The sequence below is a fragment of the Lagenorhynchus albirostris genome, chromosome 17, assembly GCF_949774975.1.
Source record: "Lagenorhynchus albirostris chromosome 17, mLagAlb1.1, whole genome shotgun sequence".
NCBI classification, from domain to species: Eukaryota; Metazoa; Chordata; class Mammalia; order Artiodactyla; family Delphinidae; genus Lagenorhynchus; species Lagenorhynchus albirostris.
The window spans coordinates 30,132,075-30,146,819 of NC_083111.1; positions in this window are offsets into that span (position 1 = coordinate 30,132,075).

Here is a 14,745-nt window from a genome sequence, read left to right on the forward strand (position 1 = left end):
CTCAGGGAGCCATACCCTATAAAACTGTAGCTTTCAGGTTTGTTTACCATAAGCAATCCTAGATAAATGAGACATATCCAGTTAAAAGCATTCCAAAAATAAAGACTCTCCAACAAACCATTATTTTGTTTGCCAGTAGGACTACATTGCATGTTTACAAGGAGATTTGACAGGGTCATCCTCTCTTGAGGTTGCTCCCCCCAACATCAAAGAAAATATGGATCACAGACCAGCATACTAATCATTTACTTCTCAAATGCTTTTGATGAGCCTCCATTTTGTGTATCCAGATTCTGCCATGGATGTGAGATATATGTGCAGTAACAGTCCTCAGTTTCACACAGGGAAAACCTGCAGGAGGAAACTGGACTCACTTTCTTGATCTGATCTAGATTTAGCATCATAACTAACAAACACCCCCTTTTCAAGAATAGCTGATAAAGTGCTCTTCAACCTAAAAAGCTAGGAAAAGCTAGTACCTTCTGGTCTTTGGTGAGAGTTGAAGTTGTTTGATGCTGCTACTCCTTCCAGCTACTTGATGTGCCAACCAGTTATACCGTGGATCATGCCAACCCTGTCAGATGAACAGACTGCCATCCCCCTTGTCTGTGGGGTCAATAGAAAATGTGGCAGGTATATGGGAAATAAATGCTGGGCCGCCCTGTCTTAGATTGTATCTACATACCTTGCTATGCATATTTTGTCAGACATTCCATGGTTAAAATCTAAAATGTCTACTATTTTCATTAACATTTTTACTTTATAAACTTTTTATACAAGAATGAGCCTTAAAAAGGTCATTTTAATTTTATAAATAAAGAATTTTCATTTCTAAAGAAAATTGGTAATGAATATGTGATTTGCCTAAACTGTTTGTTATCATTAAGACATTTAACATACACTAAAATGGGAGGAGGACTATTATGTATCACCTGAAGGACAAAATTTACAGAAGAAGCATTAGCGTCTAATTGGAAAGATAGTAAATATTTTAAGAAGATTATTAAATGAAAGAAAGTACAGCCGTAGAATCCATGTTTAATAATACTCTGTGAAGTAAGAATTTTATTTAGCTCGAATGATAGTTTTTAAATTAACTTTGTTCATTTATTTATGCATGTACAAAATTACAAAGCAATGGATACTAATATGATTCTTCATTAACAGAAGAAAACAAATATTTAGATGATATAAATTTTATGTTCGTGTCATTGTCTAATGTTTCAAAAAGAAAGGCAATTTATTTAATTCTAAAAATTGTTCATTTTTCATCAAATTTAAAATCAAATAAATCTTCTGGAATTTCATTCTATTTAAATTAAATGTCTAATATTACTGCAAATATGCTTCTATAGTAGAAAGTTCGACATAGAAGATAAGATTGTTTTATAATGATAAATAAATTTTTTGGTGAATCCAGCCTCATAGGATAAAGAATGTTATTAATAAATTAAATGTATATAAGCTACTAATTATATGTCAAAAATCTGCAAATGTTTACTAATTGAAAGAAGAGCCACTATGTCAAAAATTATGTATGTTTTATATATATTCACTACAGTAAATATATACTATAAGAAGAAGCTGATGCTGAAAACAAACAAAAAAAAATTCAGGAAGAGCATACTGCTATGATTTTTCTCTCTTTGCTACTATTCATCTGTTAAAACATAGACATGTTTGAGCCTTTGAGAAGTTACTTTGTAAGTCAAAATGTCTTATGTGTCTTCCAAATTTTTATGTCTTGTTTACATGTCTTCTAAATTGTATATATCTTCTAAATTTTAGTCACATTTTTTTCAGATGAATTGGAAATTTACAATTAAAGTAATCCAGAAAAATAGTGGAAAAGAATAAACCAACCTGCAGTTTTTGAAGCTTTCAGCAAATTCGATATCAAAAAAAAATTTGAAAATTGCAAAACGTTCAAATTTATCAAGGAAAAAGCAGGAAACTGAACAAATTATGAATTCTGAAATGGAATACACATTTAATTTTGAAATTCTATAGTTGTACTCCATAATATCTTGATTTTTAGGAAAAAATGTGATGGAGCACTTATTTTTAAGTGTATAAATTGATCATTGATACTGGAAATGAATAAAATTGAGAAAGTCTATGATTTTTCAGCATCTACAACATTCAAAAGAGTTACAAATAAAGAAAACATTTAATAAGATTGATTTTTTAAAAAATTGTCAAGAATAGTTACTCAAAATGGTGACAAAAGGGTATCTGGGAAAACATTTGACCTAAGGTATTTACACATTAACTAAAAAATAAAATTACAAAACTAAATTACTTTTGGAAGAATTTGCTCTGAGTTTACAAGGCATCTAAAAAATATAATTTTCTCAGTTAGAAATATAGTTTTCAGAAAAGACTCAAAGATTTCAACAATTTCAAATATATTACTCATAAAATATAATTATGAAAAATTTTGCAATTTCATAAAAGATTTAAAAATAATGAGACAATATTAAAATACATTCATGAAAAAATGACAATAGAAAAAATATAGCAAATAAACTAATCAAAATAATATGAATATGTATGAAGAATAATTATTCTATTACGTTATTTTTTTAAGTTCAAATAATGAATAAAATAAGAATTTTTTTATTGTAACATCTGTGAATATGCATTCTTTTTATTTTATTAATAATTTTATTTTAAAAATCATTATTGAATAGAATAATTTTATAGGTCCACAAATAAAAACAAATTTGTTGCCTAACCAATTAATATTTCAAAATAATATTTTTAAATTATTTTAATGCCCTCATTCATTCTTAAGATATTCCATTTGGAGCATATATACAAGGAAGTTTCATATAGTGTGTTCCTGTAGGATATTCTGTGGAAAATGTACTTCAAAGTCAAAAAGGGAAAACAACACCTTCCCTTGAAGATTCACAATCAGAATAATACAGTAATTATTCTGAGAAACTCCTCAGCAATTTGTTAAATTTGATTTAGCCAAGATACCCCCAAATACATTCCCGAATACTATCTAATATCTATGTAAAATTTCTAGAATCCATGTTTTACAGAATACATTTTGGAAGCTAGAAGGGCATGATCTTTACCCGTTCTGGCTAGTTAACCCACTGATATAATTCATTTGCATCTTTGAACTTTGGCTGAGAAATTTACCCAATAATTACATTCGTGAACTAAAAACTATTCTCAATATTGAAAAGTTCCCAGAGAACGAAGAGCCATGAAAGATGAATTATGTGGAATATGTGGAAGGATATATCTGTTCACAAATAGCACCATACAGTCAAAAATGTTGAATAAGATTCTGGAGTCTAAAGAAAACCTAACAGTCTTTAAAGTAAGACAAGTAGATATGAATTCCTCAAATTGTCAGCAAGAGATGTCATATCTGTCTATTTTGTTGTAGTTTAAGTATTTTTTTAAAATGAACACTAACATTTCCACCCTAGGATTTCCAGAAGAAAAAGAACCTGTTGCACTACAATTAAAAATTATTTATTGTACATATTTTTCTCTACTCTTACTTCTTTCATCTGTTTTAGCTATGGTCTCTCAGGGTAATAACTGAATCATTACAAGAAAAGGCTAAATATCTGAGAAAGAACTAAATTGTCTAGCATATTCATAAATGGTAGTTACATATTCAGTCAATTAGTATTATAGTGAAAATTCCTATGAAGGCACTATGAGAAATAATGTGTGCTGTTATGCACTATTCAGACAGAGTACTTTAAAAAAATTTTTTTAACCCACTTAATTGAGTTTTGACTGACATACAAAAATCTGTACATGTTTAATATATAAAATGATGAATTTGGAGTTTAGTATATGCTGGTGAAATCATCACCATTCTCTATGCCATAAACATATCCATCACTTCCAAAATTTCCCTCCCACCTCTTTAGTAATTTTTTTTAATTTAATGCTAACAAACTATAAGCTTTCTCCTAAGAACAGAGAAAAGTATAAATTCAATTTATGAATTTTTCTAACGTGTAACAATCATGTAATATTTCCTACAAATATATCAAATACTCTACAGCCAGTTCAACTTTACAAAATATAAGTTCACTCTTAAGTTCCATTACGCTCTATGCAGAAAGGATTATCCTCATTTTGGTTTTTCTTTTAAAATGTAAATGCTCCAAAATCATAAAATATTACTTTATACTTGTTATTGATTAATTTAGCAGATAAAGCAAAGTAGATACCAAGGGAACAATGAAGTCCTGGATTACTATTTGGTGAGGCAGATAGACACTTTCACACACAAATTCAATATTATCTGTTGCATTTGAGATAGGTAACAAGTGCCTTGGGACCACAGTAGAAGGTACATTTTCTTTCTTTATAACTGAGAACTAATTAAATTTGTCAGATTTAATGAAGGATCACAGTCCAAAGAAGAAAACAAAATCATAAAACTGGTTGGCTGTTGTACCTGAAAAAACTTTACTTACACCAATTCTACCAGTGAATCATTTAGGACAAATGATAAATCAGAGATTCTCAAACTTTTTTTTTTTATCTTTGGGCCTCTTTACACTTTTAAATTGACTCCGGAGTATTTTTGCTTATCTGGGTTATATCCAGTGATGCAATGGAGCCACCTCACACTGACTCACAAGAACTGACTGTGTGTGATTATTCCTTACTCTGTGTTCAATGACATCACCTTGCTAGCTTGAAGTCAACCATCATGGGAGTATCTACATCACAGAAAATCAGTAAACACTATAAATCAGGTTTTGGTGTTTTGGGATCCAAATATTCTTCTTTTAAACAGTTAACAGAATAGCACTCTTTTCATCTATCAATATGTAATGTGTTGGAAAACAAAATTGAGGCATTTAAACACGAGAATACAAAGCCATTCATCTGCTAATGGACATTTTGAACCTGCTGTAGAGCACAGGGAGCTCAGCTTGGTGCTCTGTGGTGACCTAGATGGGTGAGATAGGGGGTGTAAGAGGGAGGTCTAAGAGGGAGGGGATATATTTATACATAAAGCTCATTCACTGTGTTGTATAGTGGAAACTAACACAACATGGTAAAGCAATTATACCCCAATAAAAAACAAACAAAAAAAGCATCAGTATGAAAAAAATAAAATAAAAGAATACAAAGCCATCAGAGAAATGGTATCATTATATTTTATGTAGCTTCTGAAAAACTTCACTATACACTCAGAGAGAGAGGTAGTGTAAAAAGTCAATAACATCTTAGCATTTTAATGAAATTAGTTTTGACACTGCAGACCCCTGAAATGGTCTTAGAAACCCCCAAGCATCATCAGACTATGCCTTGAGAACCACTGTTCTACAATAATGAAGGAACAAATCTTAACTTTATTGAGAGACTTTATCATATCCCATTTTTGTCCTTCACTCTATACTTTTATCATTTAGTACTCCATGGAAAGCAAGAATCATGAATGATGAATGCTACAGTGTATTACTTTGGAAATGATATATTTCAATTTTACTCACATGATTGCAAACTCTCATTATAAATAGTCATTATTGATTCTTTCTGGGATATTTGTGAAGTGATAGTTGAGGCAAGGTGTCATTTTCTAATCCTACAACCACAGAATTATTAATGTTGGACAAATACAAGTAAGACCATGAAAGATAAAATCTAGCTAGAAAGAACGATCTGAAATAAAACTTGAAATGAGTAATGATGTTAAGTGTGTGTGTGTGTGTGTGTGTGTGTGTGTGTGTGTATGTGCATGGTGGGGGGATTCTCAACAGAATTTTAGCAGTATGGATTGGATATGATCAAAAGATAGCACATGAAATCACTGAATCTTCAAAGATAAAGTAATTTAAAATAAACACTTAGCATATTCTGTGAATTAGTCATCTTACTCTACAAGACTAAAATTTTGTCTTGTAAACTGTTAAACTAGTAAGTGATCTATAACTCAAGGTTTTTTTCTTCATAGAGAAAAATTTTAATGGTAATCGTGGTAAGAAGACCCTAAGGTGACCCCCAATGATCCCCACCTCCCAGTATTCATGTCCTTGTGTATTCCTTCCCATTGAATGTGAGTGACTATAAATATATACTTTAACGGAAGTATAGGCCATTTCACAGCTCTTTAATATTTCAAAGCCAGACCTACTTCATTCTTCTTCCAAATTGCCTTCCAAAAAGTAACCTGGGTTGTAATTTTATTAAACACTACCTACCAAGTGTTACTTAATTTTCCTAGGACCCATCGCTCTAGGGGTATTTAATAAAATAATATACCTGGGCAGATATAAATAAAGTCCAACCACATTACTGCTGAACATTACCCTAGTATTTAGAAAGAATCCTTAAGGGAGTCTCACATGTAGTCACAAATGATCTTCTCTTCCTTCCTCCTATCCCTTTGTTAGTGTCCACTTTTTGTGAATCCATGTTTCCTAGTGGTGCTGATGCTTTTTGAGAACTCTGGGTTTGATCAGGAAATTCTATATGTTCTCACTTTCAAAAACTTTTTTACTATGCTAGAGTCATGCTGTGTATTTCACAGAACAGGGAGAATGCCATTATTTTAGAAGTCTAGGTCTTTGTTAATAAGATCCCCAAATTTCACTTTATGTGACCCAAGTTTCTGTATAGTCTCTTGTGTCAACAGCTCCTTCTGTTTCTATGACAGTGTTCCCTGCAGTGCCCAGGGTTTGCTCCAATTTTCTAGGTCTCAACTGGGTGTCATTTATTCTCACCCTCATCAATGGTCCTGGGTCTCTATACTTCCTTTTCTTCCCTGTGAAGATATCTTCTCCATGCATGTCAATTAACAAAAATAAAATTTGTAAGTACTGTTCTGCCATGTCATCATGTGGACATAGACATTTCTGAATTCATTTCATGATAATCTAGGATCCATGCAAAATTACTTATAGATCCTTCACAATCAATTAATTATAAACATTAAATGAAATAACATATGTGAAAAAGTCTCCCACCAATGCTTTAAACAGAATAGGAACCCAGAAAATTAAATTTTTCAATCATCAAACAATTTTTGACCAAATACAATTTCCCAAGTTCAAATTGGGGTGACATAAATATGACTTGGGGTGACATAAAGTAGATAGAGTTCTTGCTTTCAAGAAAATAGAAAGTAGAGACAGATATCTAACTAAATAATATAGCGACTTGTTGCAGGTTCTTTCTGTTGAGTTTTTCTGATTACTTGCATTCCAAAGCATCAAATTCAATCTTCTTTAACAATAACGTAATATTGGTTCACATAACTAAAACTCTAGAGGCACAGTGACATTTGAAAACAGTTTAATTGAACTTCTGTCCTGTTTCTTTGTTTTCCTTTTAGTTCTGTCCTCTCTGTTGTGTGGCTTTGTCCTCAGCTTGTTAACAGCAGCATACTTCCTCTTTCACATTCAGTAAAATAGGAAACCCTGATTTCCATGTCTCTATCTTAAAAGTAAGAAAATTTACTTCCCAGAAGTCCCCAGGGAAACATCTTCTCAATTTCAAAATCCCAAAATATCTTAGGCCAGTCTTTCTCTGGCAAAAAGAAAAAACTTTTCATTGGAAGCCTAGACCAATCAAGAGCCTCCCATCAATCTGGTCAATCCCCCTAATCACCTTGCTGCTACACAAAGAGAAGTCAATGGTCCACTCGTTGGTACCTAGATGGAAGACTCATCTACGTACAGGAGGAACACAAAAAGGCAATGCTAATGACAAAGTGTTCCTTGCCAATGAAAAGAATTAATAATGACATTCTTCAAGGAAGACAAGTCCAAGGTAGATTTGGAGGGAGTAAGGGTGATTAGTAAGTGTTTGTCAAGCAGGCACAGCAAGAAAAAAGACTTAAAGAATTATGACAAGGAATGGAAGCATAAAGCAGTGTTTGTGGACTTGCAAGCTGTCTGGCATATAGTATATGGTGGCACATTAACAGCCACCATAGCAAATGAGGAGCCAGGAGAAATTGACATAAATCATAAAGAGCCAGAGTTTAACTTTACACTCAGTAGAACCACTGCAAATTTTCAGAAGAGTGATTAGCACATTCATATTTTTAACTCATCTGTGGCAGCTGTATGGAGAATGCTTTTGAGGTTGTCTTTATAAGATCAGGGATACAGATAGGTATCAAGTGCAATAGCACAGGTAAGAGATGATAAAGTCCTGAATCAAAGCAACAACAGTGGGGATAAAAATGTTTATGTTGTGGAACTTCAAGCCTTTGTGGCCTATATGATGTACCAAATAAGACAAGAAAATATCAAGTGAAACCTCCAAATGATCATTCAACAGTGTATTGGAACGTAGAGACAAAAGAAGTTTTAGAGAATCTTAATTCATATTAAAACAGGTTGTGTTTGGAGTTGCTGCTGTACATCTGGTGGACCTAACCAGAAAACAGCTAGATCTAAGCATCCAAAAGTGAGAGGAAAGGTCTGAATTTATAGTACATATCTAAGCCACTGATCTGTAGATGTTAGTTGAAAGTATTAAGAACACGTGTTTGAAAATGCTAATACATAAGGTTAGAGAAGGGAAGAGGAAACCACAATGAAATCTGGGAAGAATTTCCAGAGATATAAATACATAAATCAACTAATAAAAATAACAATGGCCGACTGTCATTAGGTATCTAATTTAGCTGGGTACTCTACTAAACAATGACATTTACTATCTTACTTAATCCATAGGAAACACTTGAAATTTGCATCACTATTTTCTTCATTGTACAGACTAAAGAATGAAGGTTCAGAGGAAAATTAGAAAAGTTCTCCCACATTGTGAAGTAGTTAAGAGAGTTTACAGCAAACTTGTTTTAAAAATAATTTAAATGTGTTAAATCTGCCTTAGCAGACTGTGTGAATCAAACTGACTAGGTATTTTTATTGTATCCTATACAATGAAGGTACAAAACTAGTTTTGAAATGAGTTTTTCTATGTCCACTTGCCTCCTATAAATATAGTCCAGAATGAAGAACAGTAACAAGGGAAATAGGAAGTAATTTTAAAAACCTAAGAAAACAGTTATAAGGGCATATTTTCAGAAAATTACCTCTGAGGGAAGGAGGGTTAGGTTTGTAGTTTACTTTCCATCATACTTCTTCTTTGTCTAGTTTTCAAGAAATACTGTTTAGGGCAATTCCCTGGCAGACTTACATAGATTATGTGTGAGGCAATTTGCTGCAAGTAGGTTTCCTTCCCTCCCACATCTTATGAGATGGGTCAAATTTATTTGCTTTCTTGAATGGTACTAAAGAGTGAAAAGATATAGTTGACCAGTATGAAGGTATTACTATGTCAAACAATGACACCTAGGTTGTACCCAGATTTACAAATTAACGGTATTCTGGACAAGCACTCATACGTTATGGTGAGAACTCATTGTCCTAAGGGAGATTTAGTATGTGTTCCATATAGCTCTCCAATAGGCATAAGTGTAGCAAGTGGTCACCACCATCCTTTTCTATCACAGCCACCAGTCTACTTGCCATTTAGGCCCCCATTCTTTTTTTATTTGCAGGAGACATTATCCATTGGGAGTAAGAAAGACAGGGGCTAAGGAAAGTCTCAGGTTATTCAAGAGGCCAAGTGTTCATTTGTGACCAGATAAAATAATGACTGTGTACAACTCTATCTCTCTAAGGCCCCACATATCTCCATGTTTTTCTTATCACCTTTTCTCTCCATCTCTCCTCCCCATTCTGACTTGGGGACTTTTTCAAGTCTTTTTGGGGTATGGATGGGGTAGGAAGGTCTCTCATTTCTGCTCTTTCATATTATTCATCTTTATCAAGGAATACAAAATGGCTAGTTGCTTGAATAAGGCGTGACTATGGGAAAATGTAGAGGAAAGGCAGAGGAGAGTGAAGAAAAAGTGCAGTACAAGGTTAAAAATCACACATGATTTGATACATTTAAAATATTATCTTGGGCTTAAGAAAAGGAAGCAAGTATATTCCAGATAGACAAAAACATGTGTAAAATCACTTTGGAATGGAATACATGTTCTGTTCAGAGTTCCACAAATTTCAGATTATTTTGACTATTTTACATCATGGCAAGGCACTTAGATTTTATTCTTAAAATATTGGGATATTAGTGAAGTGTTTCAAGCAGAAAAATCATTTTTGTTCTAGAAAGATCATTCTGGCTGCTGCGTTGAGAATGGACCACAGGAGGGTAAGAATTGAGATAGGATCTCAATTATAGGCTATTGCAGTAGCCTATGTGACAGATAATGCTACTTAGCACTGTAACTGTGAATATGAATACATGTGGTCAGTTTTGGGCTATATATTGATGGCTAAAAGGACTTGCCTTGTGAACTGGATGTGAGATGAGAGAAAGAGGTAGGAATGAATAATAATTTCTACTTTGATACCTTTCCTGAAGAACTAGATAGAAATGGAAATGGAGATACTTTGGAGACAGCAGATTTGGATGTTGAAAATTAAGTATTTCATTTAGAAATGTAGCATTTGTCATGCAATTGAACATCAAAATGAAGATATTGAGAAAAATGTTTGATATTCATTCAAAAGATACAAATGTAAGGGACATCATCATATAGATACTATTTGAAGTAACACAACAGAGTAGCTCACCTAAGCAGAGAACATAAAAACAAAATAGATGAAACAAGGACAAAGCTCTAATAGCTAGTGAAAAAGCCAGCAAAATAGAAAGAAAACCAGGGGAGTCTAGAAATGAAATTATATATTTCAAGAAGTAGGGAATAGTTAAACTATCAAAGTTGCAATGATAAGTAAGAAAAGAGCAAGAAATTGGTCATTCATTTTGGCAAGATGTAGGTCATTGGTGAGAATTTTCAGAGGGGAGGGAGGGAAGAATAGCCAGATTTAAATAGGTTGAGGAGTAAATAGGGTATGAAGAAGTGTGTAAAAGAAATACCACTAAGGAGTTTCTTTGAAGGGGAACTGAGAAATTCAGAGTAACTGCAAAAAAAGTAAGAAAAACATAAGGTGGATAATATTAATGCAGAATATTATGGCAATAAGAATGTTTTGGTATGTGGAAAAATCACTGAGGCAAAGAGGTTTGCTTTGTGAAAATGAAGTTAATTCAGATATTAGCAAAAAAAAAAAAAAAAAAAAGCACTGGTGAATGAAGCTTTTTGATGTCCCTTAATGAACTTTTGTGGTGTTTAATAATGGTCTTCATTACATCCTAAATCTTAATTCATGGGATATTTTGTAACATTTTACAACTGAAGAGATAAAGATGGAAAAATATGAGAAGACTTAACAGACACTTGTCACTTTAAATATTGCTCGATTTTTTTAAAATCAAATCTTTTAAAAAGCCTCAAAGCTAAAAATAAATTACAACCACTTCTGAAATGTGAGGTGAATTTAATTCCTCTTGCCTTAAAAGAAAAGTGGCCAATGAAATTATTTGAAAATCCCAGAAGATGATTATCATAAAATTGGATGGCAAAGTATAAAAATCTTGCTATAAACTAACAAAAGATCAAGCCTTGGGAAGTTAGAAAAACTTTCTTTAGTAGTGGATTATTAGTGTGTGGAATTGGCTACTGAAGAAAGCAATAAAATCTTTAACTATGCACACACTGAAAATGATTTAAGCATTTGAATGTACAGTTTACAGCCCTTAAACATTAATTGTGTAAGTGGAGAGATCATTAAGCACCATATGGGCTCTTTCTTTGAAAAAGCATTATTTCAGAAGAGTGAAGGATGGAAAGGAAACAGATTTCTATTTTAAATCACAAATTATTTTCTTTGTTTTAAGACAAGGAAAATATTAAATGAGTAGAATCTATTTTTATAATATCAAGATAATAGTAGAAACAAGTCAGCCAAGTCATAATATTCTAGATTAGTGAAATGTAACTTGCCTGAGGTAATCCAAGGCCAAGGAAGAAAAGAATAGTCAGAATTATTCAGGGCACTGAAGCATTATGGAGCAGTAGCATTTTACAATGAAGATGATAATATAGATTAGCTGAGTTTAACTAAGTATTCAGCAATTTTATCATCATGCAATTCTGGTTCCTTTGGACACATAAGCATGACAACACAGAATGCTGACAATACCTTCTCATACACTTGCAGATTGAAGTAGACCCTGATGGAAAACATTTTAATACTTAAGGCCACCCAAAGTCTATTATCTCCCAAAATATCCAGGTCGTTGAGTTAAACTGTGCTTTATTTAACTCTCGTGATCTTTGGTCTAATATTTACTATGTTGCTTAATACTCCTCAATATTAACCATCCATGAACTACCACCAGCTTCCAGTTCCAGTTTTTTTGTTTTTTTAAATAAAATGTTAGGCACAGGGTGATCAGTACACCAGAACAAAAACATATTTTGTTCAACTAGTGGCAAATATCTATTCCAATATCAGGAAGTTTTCTAACAAATTAAATGCTAAAGGCAGAATGTATAATTTTGATGCCTCTGAGAACTTGTTAATACTCTGATTTTTATGCTATAGAAATATTTTAAAATCTGTTTTCTTTTCAGAGGAGAAAAGGAAAGAAACCTCCCCTTGCTTTCCTTCAAATTAAATAGAATTTAATTAAATTAAATAGAAATAAAATAAAATTAAATTAAATTAAATAGAATCAAAATAAAGAAAGGACTTACAACCATGATTCTAAAGAATTCATCTGATTTATACACATACAACCTCACTTAAAAAAGCTGAACCATCCAGAAGGGCGTTGTCAAGAACGAGGCGGGATCAGATTGCTAGAAAGTACTCAAGATCTAATCAAACCTGTAAAAAAGCAGAGTGAAAAAATTCAGTGTAACTTAAGTGTCCAGGCAAGAGGAATAGTGCAAAACTAGACCTTCTGGTACAATAGGTTTTGATTTAAAAATCAATTCAGACACTGTAATAAATTTAGGTGTGATGTCAAAGTAAAGTGGAAATTGCCTAGTTTCACATGCATTTGTTTTTATAGTTAGGATTTTGTTCCATTAAATAACTGCAGTTGAACAGGAAGAATTCACACTGAGCTAAACCTAATAGGCCATGAAGGAGAAATATGTCCACAGATGCCCATTCACCTCCAGTTTTCTTGGCTTGATTCAGGCATGTGTTCTGTCCAGAAATGCTTTATTCTGTGCTGCTCTCCAATCTTTGGGCATTTTTCCTTTGTTTCCATAACTCAACAGCCTCAACCCTTCCTTATACTCCTTTCCAATGAGCTACTATGATCTTTTTATAAAAAAAGATAAATTCCTAAACTTGTTATATTTATTTATTAGAAATTTGTCTTTTCAATTGTGCTAGTATTTTCATCAAAGTATTATGTCAGGTGGGGCTCTGGTTAGAACATCACACAGGTTCTGAATGATCTGTCCTTAACTTTATTTTTCCCATAAGTCTATTAATTTCAGTGTATGATTTTACAGAATACATGTTTATTTAAAAAATATATATGTATTACAATATAAAAAAGTGTCTGTAATAATATTCAGGTTCATAAGCTGGAACACTAGAGAGAGAAAAAAAAAATCACTTGCTACCCTTAGAAAACTTCCTTCTTTCTGAGTCTTATTTACAAGACATGGGCAGGAATGTCAGGGTTTCCACATTCCTCTGATAAGTCCTTGATATTTTTAATGTGTGTGAGCGAGTGTGTGTGGGTGTGTGTGTATGAAACAGAGATAAAGACAGAGATAGAGACAGATGGAAAGACAGAGAGACAGAGACAGAGATAGAAATAGAGGTAGAGAGAAAGAGAGACAGTGAGTAAAAGCTGTTCCAGAGATCCAGGGTCTAAAATACATGGTGGGGCTAAAATAGATCTTGCTATGTTAACTAAATAGGTCACACTCAGTTTAATCAATATTCAAAGGTTATAAACATTCACAAAGCAGCCAAGGTTTTGAAGATTGGGAAGTAAGGCCACAATTAGGCATTAAAGTGTGGTCTAAAATTCAATCAAATTTTTAAAGAAATATAGGTGAGAAATGCCAATTTACTTTTTTTAAAACATCTTTATTGGAGTATAATTGTTTTACAATGGTGTGTTAGTTTCGGCTTTATAGTAAAGTAAATCAGCTATACATATACATATATCCCCATATCTCCTCCCTCTTGGTGTCTCCCTCCCACCCTCATATCCCACCCCTCTAGGTGCTCAGAAAGCACTGAGCTGAACTCCCTCTGCTCTGTGGCTTCTTCCCACTAGCTATCTATTTATCATTTGGTAGTATATATAAGATCATGTCACTCTCACTTTGTCCCAGCTTACCCTTCCTCCTCCGACTGTCCTCAGGTCCATTCTCTACTTCTGCATCTTTATTCCTGTCCTACCTCTAGGTTCTTCAGAACCATTATTATTATTATTTTTTGATTCCATATATATGTGTGAGCATACAGTATTCACTTTTCTTTTTCTGATTTACTTCACTCTGTATGACAGATTCTAGGCCCATCCACATCACTACAAATAACTCAATTTCATTTCTTTACATGGCTGAGTAATATTCCATTGTATATATGTGCCACATCTTCTTTATCCATTCATCTGTTGATGGACACTTAGGTTGCTTCCATGTCCTGGTTATTGTAAATAGAGCTGCAATGAACATTTTGGTACATGACTCTTTTTGAATTATGGTTTTCTCAGGGTATATACCCAGTAGTGGGATTGCTGGGTCATACAGTAGTTCTATTTTTAGTTTTTTAAGGAACCTCCATATTGTTCCCCATAGTGGCTGTATCAATTTACATTCCCACCAGCAGTGCA